Raw genomic sequence first — 25,946 nt, 5'->3', positions numbered from 1 at the left:
ACCGACAGTTATTTGCTTGACAATCACCGGCTGACTAAATGTTGTGACCGCCACAACCCATGTGGTGACGCGTGTGCTGCCTACGCTCTGAACCTCCTGGTCGTCCCGGTCACACGGCCCCCCGGTCCCCATGGAGAGGGTTAGTCTGCTCTGCTATGAGGTCACACTCCCTCTAGGGGGGCTTAGTGTGTGTGTGTTTAATTAATGATGCGTGTGCTAGGGAGATGATAGTGACAGCATTACTGACATTTTGACCTCTGTTATCCTGTTGAAATATCAACAGCCCATGGCTTTCCTCCCTCGTTTCTTTCTCCTCTCTTCTTCACCAAAAGAGACAGAATGACCCAGATCTGTGGGCTGCTAGCGAGTGTGTGTTGTGTGGTGTGTGTCCAAGTCTAGTGAGGTCATGAGAACAGGCGTAGGATCAGAATTACTTTTATGAATCACAAATGTCCTTATTAACTAAACAGACACAAACAGTCCCAATGACCTCAACTGGACAGTTGAAGGATTAGTCACTGTCTTGATGCAGAACAACCTTTCCAGTAACTCTTTCTACTTTTCAACACACACACACGCGAGTGCACTCACAGACACACACAAACACACACACCAGGTCATTCTAGTTCATAGTTGAATCAGTCTCATGAAACTAAAACTTGTAGATGTTCTGACACCAGTGATGTTCCACAGACTCCAGTTCAAACAGCACTAAGAGGAATGATTATGGCTCAGTCATGCACTGAGACACTCTGAAACAGATGTCAAACATTTGCCGGCCAGTTGCAAAGACTAATTCCTCATTGACACACACACACACACACACACATGGCTGTTGTTTAAAAACACTTAGAAAGCTGAAACAATCTAAAGCAGCTGGAGGTAGGTACACAGAGCAGGATCAACTGACCTACTTTGAAGCTTAGGCCACTTGGCCTTTGACCCCAACCGGCAGGGGTGCCTGATTGCAGTGTGTGTGTGTGTTTGTTGGAGGGGATAGAGAGAAGAGACAGAGAGACGGAGACAGAGACACAGAGACAGAGGCAGAGAGACAGAGGGACAGAGAGAGAGAAACAGAGAAACAGAGACAGACAGAAAATTGATGAGAGGAGAAGTGGACAAGTCTGGGCATGTCTGGTCTAGGGATGGGCATGAGTAGTCAATTACTCAACGTCAAAACTCGATCTTTAACCAGAGATCAAATATTTTTCATATACTGTCAAACTATTTGGTGGAATTTTGGCTGCCCGAACGGGTAATTGAAAATGTGTCCTGATCAAATTCGTAAAAAATGAAGACAACGTTAATTTGCTTTGATTCTAGTGTTCCGTTTTTATATGTTCATTTGCGGGTCACAACAACATATAGACAGGTGTATGCCTTTCCAAATCATGTCCAATCAATTGAATTTACCATAGGTGGACTCCAATCAAGTTGTTGAAACATGTCAAGGATGATCAATGGAAACAGGATGCAGCTGAGCTCAATTTCAAGTCTCATAGCAAACGGTCTGAATACTTATGTAAATAAGGTATTTCTGTGTGTAATTTTTTATACATTAGCAAAAATTTCAAAAAAACTATTTTCACTTTGTCATTATGGGGTATTGTGTGTAGATTGATGAGGAAAAGACTAATTTAATCCATTTGCGAATAAGGCTGTAACGTAACAAAATGTTGAAAAAGGAAGGGGTCTGAATACTTTCCGAATGCACTGTATGTTTGAGGCTTTACTGAACCGGACAAACTTCTCTCTTTGATGAAAGCCGAAGCATCTCCCCAGTATTTCCCCAGATCAAGTACGCATACATTTGTGCAGTCTAGCACAAACTTTTCCCCCCTGGCACATTTTCTGGCTGGCGCTCACATTGCCTTCATTGTTGTTTTCCTTACAAATAATAACTTTAGACATGTGTGTGTTCCACGTAAGTGCCTTATTTTCTGTATATCGTGTTGTTGTTTCTACTTTAGCATATGTATGGAGCATAATGTATTTACTGTTTTATTCAATTTTCAAGTACTGGTGACAAATCATGCATTCTGATTCTTGCATAGATGTGTGTAAAATACTTTTTTGAAGGTTGTACTGATTATAATGAGCTAATGCTAAGCTATTTGCCAGCTATGTGTGGAACCATGTTTGTTGATATTATACAATGCATTCTGGGTGTCACGTAAACATCTGTCAGACCAAAGATATTATAACAAATGAGGTGAGGGATGGTTCACTTCTCTTCTGAGTAAACTTCCGGAAGTGAATGAAGGGAAGTGAATGATGGTAGACAACACACCCCCTTTAACATGCATACTGCAAACAGACCAAACTCATCTTTTCTCCTCTTCTTATCTTTGGTTGACCCCAACAACAAAAAACATGGCGGCGTGCACAAACTACCCATTGTCGGATTCATTTATATTTTTATAAAGTGTTTTACTCAATTATTTTGATCAATGGTGAGCTCACCCGTTATGTGATGAATTGTAAATAGTAATTTCTATTAGTTAATTCATATTATGGTTTCTGTCAACCGAAAGTTAGCTAAATAGCATTGAGGAGTACACCACATCAGTCACTGGTTTCATCAATAAGTCCATCGATGACTTCGTCCCCACAGTGACCGTACGTACATACCCCAACCAGAAGCCATGGATTACAGGCAACATCCACACTGAGCTAAAGGGTAGAGCTGCCGCTTTCAAGGAGCGGGACTCTAACCCGGACACTTATAAGAAATCCCGCTATGCCCTCAGACGAACCATCAAACAGGCAAAGAGTCAATACAGGACTAAGATTGAATTGTACTACTCCGGCTCTGACGCTCGTCGGATGTGGCAGGGCTTGAAAACTATTACAGACTACAAAGGGAAGCACAGCCGCGAGCTGCCCAGTGACACAAGCCTACCAGACGAGCTAAACCACTACTATGCTCTCTTCGAGGCAAGCCACACTGAAACACACTCAGGGGTGCGTGCTCAGTCCCCTCCTGTACTCCCTGTTCACCCATGACTGCATGGCCAGGCACAACTCCAACACCATCATTAAGTTTGCCGATGACACAACAGTGGTAGGCCTGATCACAGACAACGATGAGACAGCCTATAGGGAGGAGGTCAGAGACCTGGCCGTGTGGGGCCAGGATAACTACCTCTCCCTCAACGTGACCAAGACAAAGGAGATGATTGTGGACTACAGGGAAAAAAAAGAGGACTGAGCACACCCCCATTCTCATCGACGGGGCTGTAGTGGAACAGGTTGACCACTGTAGAATGATGTTGGTACGCGTCAAAGGGTTAAAGCAAGTCATTCAGGTCCTGAGGCAGCAAAGCATCCCCAAACCATCACACTACCACCACCATGCTTGACCGTTGGCATGAGGTTCTTACTGTGGAATGCAGTGTTCAGTTTTCGCCAGACATAAATGGGACCCATGTCGTCCAAAAAGTTGACTCAAGTTTGCCTGGAAGCACCTGGATGATCATAAACTCATGGAAGAATGTTCTATGGACAGATGATTCAAAAGTATAACTTTTTGGACAAGTGCCACTGCTGAGGTTACTGCCTTTTTGAAGATTGTGTTCCACGATATAATACAACCAGTTGATATTCCGATTTCAATAAATCAATCTTAAATAGCACTTTTTTTATTGACTGAATATATATGGGTCAATTTAGCAATTAGGATTTGTTATCTGTAATGGTTATGATAAATTAGGCATTGATTCACATAAAGATAAACGCTAATTTTTTTTCCCCCAGTGCGGGCCTTGTGTAAAATAAATAAATAATAAAGTATATATAAATAATAAAGTATCAAAAGTCAAAAGTTTTGAGAATGACACAAGTATTGGTCTTCACAAAGTTCGCTGCTTCAGTGTTATGAGATATTTTTGTCAGATGTTACTATGGTATACTGACGTATAATTACAAGCATTCCATAAGTGTCAAAGGCTTTTATTGACAATTACATTAAGTTTATGCAAAGAGTCAATATTTGCAGTGTTGACCCTTCTTTTTCAAGACCTCTGCAATCCACCCCCTGGCATGCTGTCAATTAACTTCTGGACCACATCCTGACTGATGGCAGCCCATTCTTGCATAATCAATGCTTGGAGTTGGTCAGAATTTGTGGGGTTTTGTTTGTCCACCCGCCTCTTGAGGATCGACCACAAGTTCTCAATGGGATTAAGGTCTGGGGAGTTTCCTGGCCATGGACCCAAAATGTCAATGTTTTGTTCCCCGTCCTTTTGTGGCAGGGCTGAAATGCAGTGGAAATATTTTTGGGGATTAAGTTCATTTTCTCAAAACTTTTGACCACGACTGTACAATACCAGTCACAAGTTTGGACACACCTACTCATTCAAGGGTTTTTCTTTATTTTTACTATTTTCTACATTGTAGAATAATAGTGAAGACATCACAACTAGGAATTAACACATATGGAATCATGTAGTAACTAAAAAAGTGTTAAACAAATCAAAATATATTTATATTTGAGATTCTTCAAATAGCCACCCTTTGCCTTGATGACAGCTTTGCACACTCTTGGCATTCTCTCAACCAGCTTCATGAGGTAGTCACCTGGAATGCATTTCAATTAACAGGTGTGCCTTCTTCAAATGTGTGGAATTTATTTCCTTCTTAATGCGTTTGAGCCAATCAGTTGTGTTGTGACAAGGTGTGTGTGTGGGGGGGGGGGGGGGTGTACAAAAGATAGCCCTATTTGGTAAAAGACCAAGTCCATATTATGGCAAGAACAGCTCAAATAAGCAAAGAGAAATGACAGTCCATCATTACCTTAAGACATGAAGGTCAGTCAATACGGAACATTTCAAGAACATTGAAAGTTACTTCAAGTGCAGTCGCAAAAACCATCAACCGCTGGCTCTCATGAGGACCGCCACAGGAATGGAAGACCCAGAGTTACCTCTGCTGCAGAGGATAAGTTCATTAGAGTTACCAGCCTCAGAAATTGCAGCCCAAATAAATGCTTCACAGAGTTCAAGTCACAGACACATCTCAACCTCAATTGTTCAATGGGGACTGTGTGAATCAGGCCTTCATGGTCAAATTGCTGCAAAGAAACCACTACTAAAGGTCACCAATAAGAAGAAGAGACCTGCTTGGGCCAAGAAACACAAGCAAAGGACATTAGACCGGTGGAAATGTGTCCTTTGGTCTGGAGTCCAAATTGGAGATTTCTGGTTCCAACCGCCGTGGTGTGGGTGAACGGATGATCTCCGCATGTGAATTTCCCACCATAAAGCAGAGAGGAGGAGGTGTTATGGTGTGGGGGTGCTTTGCTGGTGATACTGTCTGTGATTTATTTAGAATTCAAGGCACACTTAACCAGCATGGCTACCACAGCATTCTGCAGCGATACGCCATCCCTTCTGGTTTGCGCTTAGTGGGACTATCATTTGTTTTTCAACAGGACAATGACCCAACACACCTCCAGGCTGTGTAAGGGCTATTTTACCAAGAAGGAGAGTGATGGAGTGCTGCATCAGATGACCTGGCCTCCACAATCACCCAATCTCAACCCAATTGAGATGGTTTGGGATGAGTCGGACGGCAGAGTGAAGGAAAAGCAGCCAACAAGTGCTCAGCATATGTGTGAACTCTTCAAGACTGTTGGAAAAGCATTCCAGGTGAAGCTGGTTGAGAGAATGCCAAGAGTGTGCAAAGCTGTCATCAAGGCAAAGGGTGGTTATTTGAAGAGTCTCAAATATAAAATATATTTTGATTTGTTTAACACTTTTTTGGTTAGTACATGATTCCATATGTGTTATTTCATAGTTTTGATGTCTTCACTATTATTCTACAATGTAGAAAATAGTAAAAATAAACAAAAACCCTTGATTGAGTAGGTGTGTCCAAACTTTTGACTGGTACTGTATATACACTACCGTTCAAAAGTTTGGGGTCACTTAGAAGTGTCCTTGTTTTCGAAAGAAAAACCATTAAAATAACATCAAATTGATCAGAAATACAGTGTAGACATTGTTAATGTTGTAAATGGCTATTGTAGCTGGAAACGGCTGATTTTTAATGGAATATCTACATAGGCGTACAGAGGCCCATTATCAACAACCATCAGTCCTTTGTTCCAATGGCACGTTGTATTTGCTAATCCAAGTTTATCATTTTAAAAGGCTAATTGATCATTAGAAAACCCTTTTGCAATTATGTTAGCACAGCTGAAAACTGCTGTGCTGATTAAAGAAGCAATAAAACTGGCCTTCTTGAGACTAGTTGAGTATCTGGAGCATCAGCAATTGTGGGTTCGATTACAGGCTCAAAATGGCCAGAAACAAAGAACTTTCTTCTGAAACTCGTCCATCTATTCTTGTTCTGAGAAATTAAGGCTATTCCATGCGAGAAATTGCCAAGAAACTGAAGATCTCGTACAACGCTGTGTCCTAGTCCCTTCCACAGAACAGCGCAAATTGGCTCTAACCAGAATAGAAAGAGGAGTGGGAGGCCCCGGTGCACAACTGAGCAAGAGGACAAATACATTAGAGTGTCTAGTTTGAGAAACAGACGCCTCACAGGTCCTCAACTGGCAGCTTCATTAAATAGTACCCGCAAAACCCGGGATGCTGACCTTCTAGGCAGAGTCTTTTCTTTTTATTGGCCAGTCTGAGATATGGCTTTTTCTTTGCAAGTAAATAAGGCATACTTTTATGACTGCTGAATATCAACTATCAATCACTTAGATCATGTATTTTCAGGTAGCGATAACTCGCAAAGCAAATGCTCTCTATCTCTATCCCTCGCCATCATGCATTCTTCTCTCTTCTCTCTGTGTCTGCCCGACACTAACCTAACATAGCAGGCATAAAATAAACACACAGACTGGACAAATAGGCGCACAATGGATTATGGTCATTGAAGTTAATTACAAAGTTTTCTGCGATAAACTATGTAGAATATTGGCCTGTTGGAAACTACAACTCCCTACTACATTGCACAGTTCGGGCTTGATCTGACTTATCTCTAGAGAAACTGCGTAGTGTGCGCATTGAGCTCACAGAAAAAAACAGAACAAAATTACAATTTAAATAATTTCACTGACTTCGGTCATTTAGTTGTTTAAAAAACGAAAAATAACAGACATTACGGTTAATCGCTCAGCATTAACACACACAATGATACCTAATAAGCCCCCCTGCCAGCTGCACTGAACCAGTGACCCTAGACTTAAAACCAGTGACCCTAAACTTACAAACCCTTGGGTGCGTCTGTGTGTGTATGGGTGCGTGTGTGTACGCAATACCACCCCCGCTACACTTCATCTGCACTACAGAGGACACAAATATGTCACAGTGATACACAGTCTCAACAGCAGGGAGTCCCTCAGCACACTACCATTGACAGGAAACTATCTGTGTATCTATGGTAATGCCATGTCTACGGTAAGTGTCTCCCGGACGACGAGGTGGTTAATTCTGGGTGGTGGATGGTGCATGGGGGTCTCTCAATCACTCTCCCTCTCCCTCCCTTCCTCCCTGTCTCTCTCCATTCCTCTTCTCTCTCCCACTCCCTGGGGAGAACTGTAGTTCAAACACTCATACATACACATGCTGAGGTTATGGAGGAATGACTATACAGTTAGATCTGCACATCAGGTTATCATTAGGAAGACCCAAATAACGTCATCCATCCATTCACTCATGGCAGGCAGGGGAACAACAGTATGTAAGTTTATAGACATTGATAGAGGATCAGATTTCTTCAGATCCACCTAATGGTTAAGGTTAGGATTTGGGGTTAGGCTTGTAACTATCTGTTTTTCAAGGACCACAGCAGGGTCTTTGGCATTGCAACTTTGGCTAGTTTATGCTTTTTGCAACATGTCAAAGTCTTCACTCTCAACTCCCGTCCTGAAAACCACTTTCAGCTGCTATTGTAAAGCAACTTCTGAAACACATGTTGCCTCTTCAAACACATAAACCATTACACTATAACAGTATAACATTCCCATGGCCTACTACAGACCAACTGAAAAACAACTTGGAGTCATCAGTGTGAGTCAGAATGAGGAAGAGACCCTCTTCACCTCTGGAGTAAACACAAGATCAGAGGACACACACAGATGTATGCACATACACGCATGCAAGCACATACACACACATCCACACACAACCTTGTCCTCTGGTAATAAAGTATAATATGACTCTTAACAATGGTAGTAGCGTCAGTGTTTTGTGACAAATGTCTGTAGTGCTCAACATTTCCATAGTGAGAGTGCCAACCTTTCCCAGGGCTACTGTTTAACCTGTTCAACACTACAGTTACATTACAATTCAGAAGAGGAACATAATATTTACATCCTATAGCATTAGGCACCCCCTTTGTTAGACCTGGGAAGCATTGCCAATCAGGAAAAATAACACTTGAAACTGTCTTCTAAACACTACGAGGTAGAGTGTGGAGCGCTCTCATTGGCTAAGCTAAGCTAAACATTACAACTAGTAATATTTTTATATACTCTCATGCGAGAACAACTGACACAAAAATTTGAACAACTGACACAAAACCAAACAGAAGATTAGAAAAACAAAATCATCCAACCTGTTTGGCATATTCTCCTCCTTCAGTGCTGCTCTGCTGTAGATGTGTACTGGTGGTTCTACTGCTGGTCTACACACACACCTAGCCGATAACTATCACTGAGACCCCAGTCAGTAACTCCTCCCATAACCCCACCCCCTGGACTCACAGCCAGCACTGATTGGTCAGACAGATGCCGGGGCCACACCCCTGAGAGGGTCCACATTAAAGGTCTTCACGGGTCCAACAGAGCCTAAATTCCCAGATCCAACCCGGCACCTGAGCGGGTCCTGGTCCTAAATTCTGACTTTTGTCTCGGATCTGTGTCCGGTCTGATACAATTGCTACGGGACTCAGGTATGTGCAATTAAAATGTATTTACCGAATGGACCGGATTGGACCTGTCCTCTGTTAATTTACTGTTTGTGTGATGAGAACTGCGCAAGCTTGTTATCTGTGGCAGCCAATTGCAACTCAATAAAACGTATAGCTTATATCCAGCTGCAACTGGTTCCAGCTGCTCACCACACATGCGCCTGCTGCTGAGGAGAGAGAGAGAGAGAGAGTGAAAGGAGCCTTGGCCTGGGCTACTGTTGATTGCGAAGATAAGAGTTATTTTTCATTGAAGTAAAATGAAAGTTAGAGGAGAAAGAGCATAGTGAAAAATAGCTGACAAGGGGAATGTCCTCTGGGATAAGTTTTGGCGCGGCCAAATGGACTGTGTGCAACTCGCTATTCAGGTTTGATGCAATTTTCTACCTTTCATTTATTTATTTTCAACTGTTTAGTCATTTATAATTATTATTATTATTATAAGCCTGTTGTAAAATAAATAGCATTATCCTATTGCTGTCATTTGTTGGGTAGGCAAATACCTTTGTTGGTAATAGCTGCAATATAAGGCTGTTCAAAACTTTTTTGAAGATTTCATTCTGTTAAGCTATTTTCGTTGGGCAAATTAAGTTCCAGCTGTAATGTTGTGTTTGCCGCAATATAATGTTATTACCGGTAGGCCTACTATGCTACTTTCACTCAAACCATGAAAAGAAAAACCAATAAGAGGGCACGAGGCTAAACTTTTAATGCCGCAATATAATAACCTGTTCGTATTTTCCCTATAAACAATTACTTTACTTACTTTTGATATAACCCTAATAAAGTTAAGCAACTTTTGTGAAGGTTTGGTTTGGTATGGCTATAATTAGGCATAGCTGCTTCAGGCCTATGAAGGCAGTGCGCACCGGCACTCCAACTGAATAATGTTTTACGCCTACCAGAATTACTCCTTTAATCAAACAATATACACTACATGGACAAAAGTATCTGGACACCCCTTCAAATTAGTGGATTCATTTATTTCAGCCACACCTGTTGCTGGCAGGTGTGTAAAATCGAGTACACAGCCATACAATCTCCATAGACAAACATTGGAAGTAGAATGGCCCATACTGAAGAGCTCAGTGACTTTCAACGTGGCACCGTCATAGGATGCCACCTTTCCAACAAGTCAGTTAGTCAAATTTCTGCCCTGCTAGAGCTACCCCGGTCAACTGTAAGTGATGTTATTGTGAAGTGGAAACGTCTAGGAGCAACAACGGCTCAGCCGCGAAGTGGTAGGCCACACAAGCTCACAGAACGGGACCGCTGAGTGCTGAAGCGCGTAAAAATCGTCTGTCCTCGTTTGAAACACTCACTACCGAGTTCCAAACTGCCTCTGGAAGCAACGTCAGCACAATAACTGTTCGTCAGGAGCTTCATGAAATGGGTTTCCATGGCCGAGCAGCTGCACACAAGCCTAAGATCACCATGCGCAATGCCAAGCGTCGGCTGGAGTGCTGTAAAGCTCGCCGCCATTGGACTCTGGAGAAGTGGAAATGCGTTCTCTGGAATGATGAATCACACTTCACCATCTGGCAGTCCGACAGACAAATCTGGGTTTGGCGGCCGCCAGGAGAACGCTACCTGCCTGAATGCATAGTGCCAACTGTAAGGTTTGGTGGAGGATCAATAATGGTCTGGGACTGTTTTTCATGGTTCGGTCTAGGCCCCTTCCAGTGAAGGGAAATCTTAACTCTATAGCATACAATGACATTCTAGACGATTCTGTTCTTCCAACTTTGTGGCAACAGTTTGGGGAAGGACCTTTCCTGTTTCAGCATGACAATGCCCCCGTGTACAAAGCAAGGTCTATACAGAAATGGTTTGTCGAGATCGGTGTGGAAGAACTTGACTGGCCTGCACAGAGCCATGACCTCAACTCCATCGAACACCTTTGGGATGAATGTCAGTGCCCGACCTCACTAATGCTCTTGTGGCTGAATGGAAGCAAGTCCCCGCAGCAATGTTCCAACATCTAGTGGAAAGCCTTCCCGTGTAGTGTATATTCCAATATCTGTATAGCAGTTGTAGCCTATCTGACAAGTATAAAGAAATCCATGTCAATGACGGGAACATGGCACCGGCATATCTCCATCTTTCTCTCGGTCTCTCCAGGGCTAGGCCTAAACTTGCATTTAGTGCTCAAATCTCTGACAGCTAAAACGTGAGCTAGACAATTATTGCTTTAGGAAAGTAAAAAACAGTACAGTTTTGAATATGCTACACATTGAAACACAACAAATAGTTTTCTTGTAATTTGTTATTGGCCGTTTTTAAAGACATGTAACTGTGGATCATTTGGCCAATATGGCTTGTTTATTGATGACACTGGCAGCGCCCAGTTGGAGGTTTCTTTCTCTCCCTATTTCTACTCTCAGATCTGAACGGGTCTGTTTTCCACGGTCCTTTTCAGAATGGGTCTGACTGTCCTCGGGTCCATTCGGAACGGGTCTCTATTTACAAATAAATAATTTATGCATATTGCGAGTCGGGTGGTAAAGCCATGGATCGATTTCGGAACTGGTCCAACTTCTTGGACCCGGGATGACCTCTAGTCCACATGGTGACCATACCTCAGCCCAGAATCTGGGTTAAAACAACAAACTCTGCAGCTAGCCGCACAGGGCCTCCCTCTGTGGTGTGTGTCCTGCCTGCTCCCTCTCTCACACACATACATGTGCAGACTGCTAGCCAGACTGCTGCCGCTAATAAGCAATATGCGGCCTTCGACGCTCCCAGCCCTGTTACATCACCTAATGACCTTCAGTAATATAACTCGGACGGACGGACAGACAGACTGACAGACAGGTGGCCGGACTGAAGGATGGACTGACTAAGTTGTGTGTTGGTGTTGGCGACTCCCTTTTCAGCCAGCCTGATGTTCCAATGGGTGGACATCACAGCAAAAGCCTTCCAATCACACACAGTAGAAGCTGTCTAGCTGCTCTGTTCTCTGTCACAGTGGAAGAAATGAGTTCCATATGAACACAGGAAGTACATAGGCTAAACAGGAAGACAGCCTGATATACACACACATGAACAAAGCCTTTCCTATTGGCCAGTTTTAGAGGGGCATCCTTCATAAGGATGGGGTTATGCCAGTGGTTCTTCTAATCCACCTAAAACTTTTAGACCTATCACATGGAAAAACAGATGCATAAGCGGTTCTTTGTGAAAGGAGTGGAGAAGGGTTAGAGAAACCATGCATCGATCCACTTAGCAGAGCCGCAGAACAGTTCACAATGTCTGCTACTATAATCCATCTGCTTTCATCTTCAGCCCAATATAAAGACTCCTCTGTGACCCTGGGTCTATAAATGCTACAGACAGAACTCTATCTATCTATCTACTGCCGGTGTGTGTGTGTGTGTGTGTGTGTGTTAGAGAGAGGTTAATGGTCTGTTTAAGGCCATACATTGTGGTCTCAGTCTATAGTAGCACACCAATGCTGATCTGGTTTTAATGATGTTCTCAGCAGAAAAGAGATCATTCTAAAAGCCTCTTCAAATTCCTCCTCCGCTTGTTTCGTTTTTAGCTTGCTGCCATTAAAATGCCCATCAAAATGTTGCTGTACCGACAACCCTATAGCTTTCTGTAGCTGCCACTTGCGTGGAAAGCTGGCCGGGTGTGATTTGGTTGGGGTGAGCTGAGCCTGACTGACAGACAGACAGACACACACACATCTGACACGTGTATCATTTTACAGATGGAGTGTGTATGGCAGGGCCACTGGGTGCTCTAAGGGTGATTCCTCTTAGCAGAATGTGGGTCTCCGACACTGAGCCGGGCTTCACATCAAAGACTGGAAGGATCAGAGGAGACAGCACAGACAGAAATACCCTCAGCCGTGAACATAGAAACACACACACAGCATCCCCTCTGCGCTAGCATGGAGCTCAGTGCACAGACTCGCTGTACACGCGCCCACACTAAGCCACAGACGGTGGGTCGTTTGTCTTCCTTGACACAGATCAATCAATAGTAGATCATAGATCTAAACAGAGTAGAAGAGAGGGACGAGCTCTTAGGGAAGAGAAAGAAAAAAAGAGAAAACAGGTTTGTTGACAACAGGCTGACCACATCAATTTAGTTTGCTGACTTTGCTCCCTGGAATCAAGGTACAGATAAAAAACTGCTATTGTGCAAGCAATATAGTGAATGCCTACATAAACAAAGAACGAAAGCAGCCAATTCAGACTTTTGGGATGAAGGAGGAGGCGAGGAGGGACCACAATATACTATTGAGATGGAACGCACTTTAGAGTCCATTTTGTCTTGACTTAGGAGCCGATCACCAGATCTCTGGACGTGCTTCACATAATATGACTCCATGCAGTTTATACACGTCCATGTGTGTTTTAGATCAGTGCCGTGTGTGTGTGTGTGTATGTGTTCTACATCACCCCAGTCTCCAGCCAGCGTAGTGAGGTTATCCAGAGTCCCCTCATAAAATCCTGATGATGGACAGACAAACGGAAAGAAGACGGAAAGAAGATGGAAAGACAGCTCACTGAGATTCTGATGAGTCTATAGTTTCCAGTCAGGGAAAATCATACTAATGACAGCCCACTCTGCTCTGAGACTATTCTGTTATACTGTTACTCCTGGGGGGGGCACCACACTGTGGTCTGGACCAGTGGTGATATCTCCAACACTTATAGAGTCAGCCTATACAATACAATACAATACAGTACAGTACAGTACAGTACAGTACAGCAGTGGTTCTCAAACCTCTCCTCGGGGACCCCCAGCCCTTCTATGTATTTGATCTATTCCAGAGCTAGCACACCTGATTCAACTTGTCAACTAATCATCAAGCCTTTTGTTGCATTCATAACCAAGTGGCAAGGTGGTATTTACCACCTACAACTGAGAAGAATCCACCCATCCAACTCGTAATTACTAGTGGGAAACTCGTCTATCATCCCTGAGCTTCGACTTCTCTCACATGCTGACCTCTGACGTCACCTACTAAGGAAATGGCCTCATTTTTGGCAGTTAAATGGTACAACAAAACATTATTTGAAGCAATCTATTAATATGGTTTTTGAATACTATAATTTCTTTACAAGCATGATAGCTGTATTTTTTGTTTATTGTTGACGAAGCTTATTGGCCATTATTTATGACATCACAACTGGTCATTTCCACCTTCCCACTTGGTTATGAACGCAGCATTTGACTAGGTCAATCAGGTGAGCTAGTTCAGGGCTACGACTAAGGGTCCCCAATGAGAGGTTTGAGAAACAAACACTACAGTACAGTATACTGTCCTGGATGTTAGCCATTGAGGACTATTGGGGCCCAAAGTAGCAGAATATGCTGTACACTGGAATCCTCGCTATCATACATCTGCTGTGCTTTCACATGAAACCAGACCTCGACCAGCACACGTACACCGACCCACTCACCCACCCACACACACACTTGGATCGTACTCTGGGAAGAGAGCAGAGAGCCATCTGGCCATTCCACGCCTGCATATCTGAGTCCACACACAGATGGAGGAGTAATATGCACACACACACCGTCATAAAGCTTGCCTGACTGACCCCCTTACTTCTAGACATTCCTACTTTACATCACGACAGCGTTGAAAAGCCATCGGAATGACAGAACAAACTTCCCCTGAAAAATAAACCATCCATCTGTCCATCCGTCCATCCATTTGGCACCTCTTAGGTCTCTTTTCTTCATTCCTGTGTGTAATTAAATGCTATTGGACTGACAAGACAAGCTAAAGCACTACAAATTTCAGCAGTCAGCAACTCCATCAGCACCTAAGTTAGTTAGTCTCTGGGCTGAGTGTAGGGTCGTTCCACCTCAAAAAGCACAAAAAAGGATTTCGACATCGTTTCTGTTGTTAGAAACAGATAAAATGTGTAATCCTCCAACATTATTTTGTTGAAATATAATTTGATCTCTGAGAAATTAAGCTAATTGATTGCATCCAAATTGTCCATTTTAATTCATATAATATTTAATAAATATAGTACCTAACATCCGATTTGGACCAAACTTTTTTCTAAAAATGAGTTAGACATGAGGAATCCAAGGGAATGGGCAAAAACCACCCACACAATTCCCACCCCAACTGGCAAGTACTATGGAGCTGCGGCTCTGAGTATTGTTTCTTCATCCTCTGTAATGTATTCCCAGTGAATTTGGTGATGTTTGTTTTTCCCCTGTTCAGAGAAATGTGTCATTGAAGTTGTTGGGTTTATGTACCATCCTACATCCTGATATTAGCAGGTTCTGACCACTAGATGTTGCTGTTTTGGGTGTTAATTTTTTTTGGGGGGGATTTCTTATGCCTTACTCATTGTTAGAAAATTGTTTGGTCCAAATCAGATGTTAGGTACTATATTTATTGAATATTATATGAATATTTTTTAAAAATCCCAATTTGGGTGCAATCAATTAGCTTAATTTCTCAAAGATCAAATTATATTTCAACAAAATAATGTTGCAAGAATGCTAATCTTATCTGTTTCTAACTATGGAAACGATTACAGGACAATCTGAGATGGTGGGTGTCATGGCTTGCTGAAATGACATGGAACAACCCTGTTGTGAATGTCTAGTAGTGTTAGGAGCAGATAGTATGAAACATTTAATAAAAATGTATGCACTAACTGTAAGTCGCTCTGGATAAGAGCGTCTGCTAAAATGAATAAAATGTAAAGAATATCATGGCTGTATACTGTATCTTTGAATGTACTTGGGACTGAGGAGGTGTAAACACACTGCTGTGTTGAAGGCGAGGGTGTCTCTTAGCTGTTTCAGAGTGTGGAAAAGAGACAAAAGAGAAGGAGATAGAGAAAGAGATAGAGGGGGAGCTCACCTCTCCCAGGTGTTTTCTCAGCTGAGGGGCAGCGGTTGGATCCACCCATTACAGAGATCTCAACAACTTTCCTTTTCTCTTCCTTCCCCTCTTTCCTCCCTCGTATGTACAGTGGGGGAAAAAAGTATTTAGTCAGCCACCAATTGTGCAAGTTCTCCCACTTAAAAAGATGAGAGAGGCCTGTAATTTTCATCATAGGTACACGTCAACTATGACAGACAAAATGAGGAAAACAATTCCAGAAAATCACATTGTAGGATTTTTAATGAATTTATTTGCAAATTATGGTGGAAAATAAGTATTTGGTCAATAACAAAAGTTTCTCAATACTTTGTTATATACCCTTTGTTGGCAATGACACAGGTCAAACGTTTTCTGTAAGTCTTCACAAGGTTTTCACACACTGTTGCTGGTATTTTGGCCCATTCCTCCATGCAGATCTCCTCTAGAGCAGTGATGTTTTGGGGCTGTCGCTGGGCAACACGGACTTTCAACTCCCTCCAAAGATTTTCTATGGGGTTGAGATCTTGAGACTGGCTAGGCCACTCCAGGACCTTGAAATGCTTCTTACGAAGCCACTCCTTCGTTGCCCGGGCGGTGTGTTTGGGATCATTGTCATGCTGAAAGACCCAGCCACGTTTCATCTTCAATGCCCTTGCTGATGGAAGGAGGTTTTCACTCAAAATCTCACGATACATGGCCCCATTCATTCTTTCCTTTACACGGATCAGTCGTCCTGGTCCCTTTGCAGAAAAACAGCCCCAAAGCATGATGTTTCCACCCCCATGCTTCACAGTAGGTATGGTGTTCTTTGGATGCAACTCAGCATTCTTTGTCCTCCAAACACGACGAGTTGAGTTTTTACCAAAAAAGTTCTATTTTGGTTTCATCTGACCATATGACATTCTCCCAATCCTCTTCTGGATCATCCAAATGCACTCTAGCAAACTTCAGACGGGCCTGGACATGTACTGGCTTAAGCAGGGGGACACGTCTTGCACTGCAGGATTTGAGTCCCTGGCGGCGTAGTGTGTTACTGATGGTAGGCTTCGTTACTTTGGTCCCAGCTCTCTGCAGGTCATTCACTAGGTCCCCCCGTGTGGTTCTGGGATTTTTGCTCACCGTTCTTGTGATCAATTTGACCCCACGGGGTGAGATCTTGAGTGGAGCCCCAGATCGAGGGAGATTATCAGTGGTCTTGTATGTCTTCCATTTCCTAATAATTGCTCCCACAGTTGATTTCTTCAAACCAAGCTGCTTACCTATTGCAGATTCAGTCTTCCCAGCCTGGTGCAGGTCTACAATTTTGTTTCTGGTGTCCTTTGACAGCTCTTTGGTCTTGGCCATAGTGGAGTTTGGAGTGTGACTGTTTGAGGTTGTGGACAGGTGTCTTTTATACTGATAACAAGTTCAAACAGGTGCCATTAATACAGGTAATGAGTGGAGGACAGAGGAGCCTCTTAAAGAAGAAGTTACAGGTCTGTGAGAGCCAGAAATCTTGCTTGTTTGTAGGTGACCAAATACTTATTTTCCACCATAATTTGCAAATAAATTCATGAATTTTCTGGATTTTTTTTCTCAATTTGTCTGTCATAGTTGACGTGTACCTATGATGGAAATTACAGGCCTCTCTCATCTTTTTAAGTGGGAGAACTTGCACAATTGGTGGCTGACTAAATACTTTTTTCCCCCACTGTATGTATATGTTTTTGAATTTTGTGAGGGTGGGGGTATTGGCCTCAATACTCAAGCCTATTACAGGAAAGAGACTTGGAGGGGGGTCCGGGTTTGTGTGCGTCTTCTCATATTGATAGGGCCCTATCAAATCTGCGATGCGGAGAAGGTGGCGGAATCATGCAATCCAGACATTAATATTCTAAACAATATTCAAAAATGTATTGAACTTAGTTAGTAGGGAATCAACTAAATGTATTAAAAATGAAATAATTTACCTAAGTTTATCATAATACAAGAATGCATGAGTGATTAGTATTTCCTGCCCATTTCTGAAGAGGCAACGAGAATTCCCCGTCTGTGTATGTGCAGTGCGCACATCTACCACTTTGTGTAGCTGTTAGCATGATGCTAATTAAAAGTCTTCTGATAGATGGAAAAAAACCTTCTCAATTAAATGTTAACTACAAAGTAGCCTATGCTTACCAGGCAGAATGATATCATGATTATTTGCATCAATCCAATGGGTATTTGTTTTGCAAACTCCACGTGTGCTACAAAAATACTGCTTAACAACAGCCTCTTGCTAGGTGGGCACCCAAAAATCTAAATTTCTACAAAAAAATCCCAGACCTCAAAAGTGGTCTCCTGATGTGGTTTAAGCATTGTTGTGGACTTACAAGATCCAATGTAGTTGTTTTTCTATTAAAGAAAATATGGTTTTGAGAGTGAAAACCTGAAAAAATTGGGGAAAACTAAATGGAGAAAACAGAATTTGGGGGGAAAGATAAACGGAATCAGGCAAAAAATAAAACAGATTTTATAGGGCCCTATATTGACCGTAACACCCCCAGCCTGTGGAGCCCAGCGCCTCTGAGGTTAAGAGGGTGTTGGAAAAAAAAGACCATCTGACATAGTCTGGCGTTGTCTTAGTGGGTGGCCAACCAGCAACGCCCCCAGAGGACGACTGACCGCCAGGCCACACCAGGGGAGTGGCGGAGGGTTGTTTTGGACAGCCATCTTGTGGAAAGATCTCTGTCTGCTGTTTTAGTCTCACCACAAAAGGAAGTTTTTCCCCAGTTCCTCCTACTGTTTGTGATTTCTGAGCAGTTAGACTACACTGCTGTGATGTCATGGCTCATTGGAGAGGATTGAAGGACACACACACGCATGCACGCACGCAGACTCACACACAAACACACTAAAAAAGAAACGCAACCAAACAAACCCAGATAATATCCTCAGCAGTATACAGCAGCTCTATCATAGACCAGGAGAAATCAGATAACCATTCAAAAACAGACTGACAAGAAAAACACAGCTTTTCAGTAAGGTCTTAAAACCCCATTTCCCACTGACCAACAGGCTCTTTAGGCCTTAACACTGGTCCCATTATACTTAACCATTTCCAGCCCTTCCTAACCCTTCACATGACCCCAGAATGGAAAGGGGTAAAGGAAAGTCCTTACACTCCCAATCCTCAGTCAAACCCTCTGTGAATGCTTCTGTTTTCCTAACAGGGAGTCAGCCTATATTAGTATTGTTCTGGAGGGGTTGTGTCCTGACCAGGGGGTGACAGCAGTTTAATCCAAACTAACTGACCAGAGGGTAACCGACCCTCCCACTGAGCTCCCCAGTACAGACCACTATAGACCTCCTGCTAGCTGGAAACCTGGCTGGATGCTTTAGATCAACGACCCTCAGGGCAGACCTGGGACTGTGTGTGTGTGTTAGCTAGGCCCTCCCAGGAAAACCTGATACTATGCTCCAATCAAAAACAGTAAGCACTCCCTGGTCCTCAGAGGTATGGGGTAGTTGTACACTGGCTCAGAATCTCAGCCATCCTATAATAACAAGGGCATCAAGTGATATTTATACCGGTACCTGCTCGCAGCTAAACACATTAAAAGGTCCAATGCAGACTGTTCTTTTTTATATCTCAAAACAAATCATTTCTGGGTAATAATTAAGTACCTTACTGAGATTGTTTTCAATTAAAACGGTCCTAAAGAAACAAAAATTGCTTCTTAGCTGTAGAGCAATTTCTCAAGCAGAAATGTAGCTAGGACTGTCTGGGAGTGGTCTGAGTGCGGAGGGGGAAACTGAAAACTAGCTGTTGTCGGCAGAGAGGTTTGGAATTCTCTTTCTTATTGGTCTATTAACTAATTTACCGCCACCAGGCAGGCCAAAATTCCAACTCCATCCCACCAAAACAGGCTGACATTTCAGGTGGTCTTTTCAAACAGCTCTTACACTAAAAGGGCATTATCATAATTTTCACCATTTCACAGTATTATTCCAACTCCATAGTGTGGGAAAATATACAGTGAGGGAAAAAAAGTATTTGATCCCCTGCTGATTTTGTACATTTGCCCACTGACAAAGAAATGATCAGTCTATAATTTTAATGGTAGGTTTATTTGAACAGTGAGAGACAGAATAACAACAAAATATTCCAGAAAAACGCATGTCAAAAATGTTATGAATTGATTTGCATTTTAATGAGGGAAATAAGTATTTGACCCCCTCTCAATCATAAAGATTTCTGGCTCCCAGGTGTCTTTTATACAGGTAACGAGCTGAGATTAGGAGCACACTCTTAAAGGGAGTGCTCCTAATCTCAGCTTGTTACCTGTATAAAAGACACCTGTCCACAGAAGCAATCAATCAATCAGATTCCAAACTCTCCACCATGTCCAAGACCAAAGAGCTCTCCAAGGATGTCAGGGACAAGATTGTAGACCTACACAAGGCTGGAATGGGCTACAAGACCATCGCCAAGCAGCTTGGTGAGGAGGTGACAACAGTTGGTGCGATTATTCGCAAATGGAAGAAACACAAAAGAACTGTCAATCTCCATTCGCCTGGGGCTCCATGCAAGATCTCACCTCGTGGAGTTGCAATGATCATGAGAACGGTGAGGAATCAGCCCAGAACTACACGGGAGGATCTTGTCAATGATCTCAAGGCAGCTGGGACCATAGTCACCAAGAAAACAATTGGTAACACACTACGCCGTGAAGGACTGAAATCCTGCAGCGCCCGCAAGGTCCCCCTGCTCAAGAAAGCACATATACAGGACCGTCTGAAGTTTGCCTATGGACATCTGAATGATTCAGAGGAGAACTGGGTGAAAGTGTTGTGGTCAGATGAGACCAAAATCGAGCTCTTTGGCATCAACTCAACTCGCCGTGTTTGGAGGAGGAGGAATGATGCCTATGACCCCCAAGAACACCATCCCCACCGTCAAACATGGAGGTGGAAACATTATGCTTTGGGGGTGTTTTTCTGCTAAGGGGACAGAACAACTTCACTGCATCAAAGGGACGATGGACGGGGCCATGTACCGTCAAATCTTGGGTGAGAACCTCCTTCCCTCAGCCAGGGCATTGAAAATGGGTAGTGGGTGGGTATTCCAGCATGACAATGACCCAAAACACACGGCCAAGGCAACAAAGGAGTGGCTCAAGAAGAAGCACATTAAGGTCCTGGAGTGGCCTAGCCAGTCTCCAGACCTTAATCCCATAGAAAATCTGTGGAGGGAGCTGAAGGTTTGAGTTGCCAAACGTCATGCTCGAAACCTTAATGACTTGGAGAAGATCTGCAAAGAGGAGTGGGACAAAATCCCTCCTGAGATGTGTGCAAACCTGGTGGCCAACTACAAGAAACGTCTGACCTCTGTGATTGCCAACAAGGGTTTTGCCACCAAGTACTAAGTAATGTTTTGCAGAGGGGTCAAATACTTATTTCCCTCATTAAAATGCAAATCAATTTATAACATTTTTGACATGCGTTTTTCTGGATTATTTTTGTTGTTATTCTGTCTCTCACTGTTCAAATAAACCTACCATTAAAATTATAGACTGATAATTTCTCTGTCAGTGGGCAAACGTACAAAATCAGCAGGGGATCAAATACTTTTTTCCCTCACTGTATAAAAACATAGGACAATCACGTTTTTGACTGCACTGGGCCTTTAAGAGAGTGTGTGGGGGAGGAGGGGGGTGGAGCTGGAGAAAGATGAGTAGAGAGGTAGAAAGAAAAGAGGAAACTGAGGAGAGAAAGACAAGGTGAGAAAGTGAGACGTAGACGTGTAGGTATTGGCTGGTTTCGGGGGTAAATTAGATGTGACATGGTTTTCAACAGAAGACAAAGAGAACAGTGTTACAGACTAATACACACACACACACACACACACACACACACACACCACGCAATTCGATGTCATCGCTAACAATCTCATAGCTAATAACTAAAACTACAAAGATCACCTTTTGAACCTGAGCGATAACATTCCTCAGATCTACAGGCTGTGTGCTTGATCCTGTACACAGAGAGACAGGAAGTGAGTACCAAAACAGGTTCCAGATAACAGGAACTGAACCCCTGACACCCCCTTATCCTATCCTCTCTATTCTCTCTGTCCAGGCCGGTGACAGTCAGCGGTGATTATTGTGTTTATTGTTTCAGGGGCTTTCCTCGTTGAGATGACCTTCCCAGGTGGTCCCAGCCAGGCAGGCCAGAGCAGTATCACTCACACCATTGTTTTCCCTACATATTGGGAAAAACGTTGTCTCCCCCATTCCTGCCGGTTCCACATAATAAATAGACTGGACTGATCCTCTGTGTCAGGGGGGGAGATAATGAATACAGCCCGTGAACTTGGTGAGAGGATGAGAGGTTAGGAGGATGTCAGTGTTTCCCCTATATACATTTAGCAGCGGTGCACAGCCCCCAAAAATGTTGGGACGGTTAAATGTTTTCAGTGTAAACTTAAACGACTAAAACCAGATATAAAGTACACGACATGACCAACAGTATGTAGACACCTGCTCGTCGAACATCTCATTCCAAATTCATGGGCATTAATATGGAGTTGGTCCCTCCTTTGCTGCTATAACAGCCTCCACTCTTCTGGGAAGGCTTTCCACTAGATGTTGGAACATTGCTGCGGGGACTTGCTTACATTCAGCCACAAGAGCATTAGTGAGGTCGGGCACTGATGTTGGGTTATTAGGCCTTGCTCACAGTCGGCGTTCCAATTAATCCCAAAGGTGTTCGATGGGGTTGAGGGTAGGGCTATGTGCAGGCCAGTCAAGTTCTTCCACACCGATCTCGACAAACAATTTTTTTGTACTTTTACCCCTTTTTCTCCCCAATTTCGTGATATTCAATTGGTAGTTACAGTCTTGTCCCATCGCTGCAACTCCCATACTGCTTCTTGACACACTGCTCGCTTAACCCGGAAGCCAGCCACACCAATGTGTCGGACGAAACGCTGTACAACTGCCTACCGAAGTCAGCTTGCAGGTGCCCGGCCAGCCACAAGGAGTCGCTAGAGCGTGATGGGACAAGGACATCCCTCCCCTAACCCGGACGACGCTGGGCCAATTGTGCGCCGCCTCATGGGTCTCCCGGTCACGGCCGGCTGTGACACAGCCTGGGATCGAACCCGGGTCTGTAGTGACGCCTTAGACCGCGATGCAGTGCCTTAGACCGCTGTGCCACTCGGGAGGCCTTCGACAAACCATTTCTGTATGGACCTCGCTTTGTGCATGGGGGCATTGTCATGCTGAAACAGGAAAGGGCCTTCCCCATAACTGCTGCCACAAAGTTGGAAGCACAGAATCGTCTAGAATGTCATTGTATGCTGTAGTGTTAAGATTTCCCTTCACTGGAACTAAGGGGCCTAGCACAAACCATGAAAAACAGCCCCAGACCATTATTCCTCCTCCACCAAACTTTACAGTTGGCACTATGCATTCGGGTAGGTAGTGTTCTCCTGGCATCCGCCAAACCCAGATTAATCCGTCGGACTGCCAGATGGTGAAACATGATTCATAATTCCAGAGAACGTGTTTCCACTGCTACAGATTCCAATGGCGGCGAGCTTTACACCACTCCAGCCGACAATTGGCATTGCACATGGTGATCTTAGGCTTGAGTGCGGCTGCTCGGCCATGCAAACCCATTTCATGAAGCTCCCGACAAACAGTTATTGTGCTGACGTTGCTTCCAGAGGCAGTTTGGAACTCAGTAGTGAGTGTTGCAACTGAGGACAGACGATTTTTACGCGTTGCGTGCTTCAGCATTCGGCGGTCCTGTTCTGTGAGCTTTTGTGGCCAATCACTTCGCAGCTGAGCCGTTGTTGCTCCTAGACGTTTCTACTTCACAATAACAGCACTTACAGTTGAACGGGGCAGCTCTAGCAGGGCAGAAATTTGACGAACTGGCTTGTTGGAAAGGTGGCATCCTTGACGGTGCCATGTTGAAAGTCACTGAGCTCTTCAGTAAGGCCATTCTACTGGCAATGTTTGTCTATGGAGATTGCATGGCTGTGTGTTCGATTTTATACACCTGTCAGCAACGGGTGTGGCTGAAATAGCTGAATCCACTAATTTGAAGGTGTGTCCACATACTTTTGTGTATATACTGTATGTAGAAAAGATAATGGAGCAATATATTTAATAAGATCACCCTTGAGAACTAACAATCACCAAAATAAAAACTAGACAGCCAGGGAGAATATGAAATTCAAAATATGGCATGGCATGGGGCCCCCATTGATTTTATTATAATGTTTGAATCACTCAGATAGCATAAGAAAAACGCATAAGCCATGGCAAAATGTGTATAATTGCATGAAATTAGCTTTAAAACTAAAAATTCTCTCAGCCCCATGGATAATATTGTAGAGTTGAAGGAAATTTATTTTGAATTTACAATTTTTCTCTCAGCCCCATGGCAAATGTGTAGAATTGCAGTAAACTAGCTTTAAAACTGTAAAATGTTAGCAATGGCCCAAGGCAAAATGTGTAGAATTGCAGGAAATTTGCTTTAAAACAGCAACATTTTGTCTCAGCGGTAAAACCAAGGCCACTAACTTTGCCACTGATGCTGAAACAAATCCTAGGGGAAACACTGGATGTTGTTGGGGTTTGGAGGTGTCATTATCTTTGGGTCTATAGGGGCTATAGTGGTGCAACCAGCTATCGTTACAGTATACTGTCATTCACTAAAACACAGAGAACTACAATATTAGTACAGTAAAAATACTACCCCAAGGGCTGGAGTGCATTAGGCTACAGTATGTTTTGGCCTGAGAACTGGGGTTATGATCCCCTAGCATATGTATCACATGAAGATGAATCTTGTCTGAAACCTGAAGACCCCAAGTTAATGCCTATAGGTTTTAGCTCAGAGGGCTAACACAGTCTTGTGGCACTCAGACAACCTGGGTTCAAATCAGCTGACACATGCTTACAGTTGGACAATAGGACCTTGGGGACAAGGCTGTCGTTCAATCAGGTCAGGACAGGTGCCAGGAACCCAGTACAATAGCAACAAAGACAGGAAACCATGGCTCTGTTTGTTTGAGTGGACAAGTTTAGCTACACAGTTGGGTATTATTATTATTATAATTATTATAATGATGATGCAGCAGGTATTATTAGTTATCCTAATCTGATTTGTTAAAAATAAAATGGGAAAAGCAGCACGTGGCAGGTTATGCAAGTTATGCATGTTAAAGAGATAGTTCGGGATTTTGACAATTATGAACTGGTGGATACCATTTTTATGTATCTGCGTCTAGTATGAAGGAAGTTAGAGGTGGGAAACGAACCCTAACGCTAGTTAGCAAATTCCTTCAAACTGAACACAGATACATAAAAATGGTATCCACGAGTTCATCTGACTCTGTGGAAGTAGATTAAGGGCCTCATTGCCAAAATCCCGAAGTATCCCTTTAAGTTTCAGAATGAGGTTTTCCATGAGGTCAATACATCTATACTGGAATCAGAATCGGACTCAGAATAATTTCAGATCTACTGTTCTGCATATTTCAGACCATGCTGTGTATACAGAATATACTAACCTTTTGTGTGGAGTCTTGAGGACAAGTCAGAGACAGGTTCACTTCAGACCTCGTTATGCAATAGTCTTCTCTTCAGAACCTGTAGAGGCAGCAGAGATTATGCATTATAGAGTGACACACACACTCTCACGCTTGTGCACACACCAACTGCTTATATTATGAAACCACAGCATCTCTAGAGAGACCACTGGTTAACCAGTCAGGAGCTCCGTCAGTTTTGGCTCCCCGACAAAATGTGATGCTATTTCATTTTCCACCCAACCTGAGGAGTCTGAGGAGGAGGTTTAGAGAGAGAGCCATGTCACCTGGAGAGATAGGGAAACTGTTCAACAGAGCGTACCCTTTAATAAAATATACGTCTGCATCCCTCATTTAGCCTAAACTGCAGAAAGATTGCATAATATAGGTTATGCTGGAAACATTAGCGTAACGTTATACAAGGGAAGTTCCCTTTCAGTCAGTCAACTTCTGTACAACATACTACAATTTCGGTTGAAGGATCTACACCACGCCTGACAAGGCCAATGAAAACCGCGCTTCGCTGGAAGCCCCGCCTTCCACAGGTGATAAGCGTGAGGTTCAAATTAATTCATTTTATTATTCCGCTCTTCACCTTGTGAA

The 25,946-nt window shown here is 43.3% G+C and overlaps 1 protein-coding gene across 6 annotated transcripts in view; it reads right to left on the bottom strand.

Moving 5' to 3' along the window:
* The window catches only part of LOC121541558 (LHFPL tetraspan subfamily member 2a protein), a 73,010-nt gene that overhangs the window by 21,618 nt on the left and 25,446 nt on the right, over window positions 1-25,946 (bottom strand). For 4 of the 6 annotated variants that reach the window (XM_041850642.2, XM_041850643.2, XM_041850641.2 and 1 more), the window contains exon 2: window positions 25,326-25,404. The gene's annotated coding sequence lies outside the window, so the exon portion shown is untranslated. Of the gene's footprint in view, window positions 1-8,574; window positions 8,642-25,325; window positions 25,405-25,946 lie in introns of those variants that run through there. The other 2 variants (XM_041850644.2, XM_041850646.2) reach the window with 1 other exon arrangement.

This window comes from Coregonus clupeaformis, chromosome 27, assembly GCF_020615455.1.
Source record: "Coregonus clupeaformis isolate EN_2021a chromosome 27, ASM2061545v1, whole genome shotgun sequence".
In the NCBI taxonomy this organism is placed as follows: Eukaryota; Metazoa; Chordata; class Actinopteri; order Salmoniformes; family Salmonidae; genus Coregonus; species Coregonus clupeaformis.
Note: the sequence above shows the minus strand (reverse complement) of the source record. Positions and strands in the feature narration are given on the sequence as shown.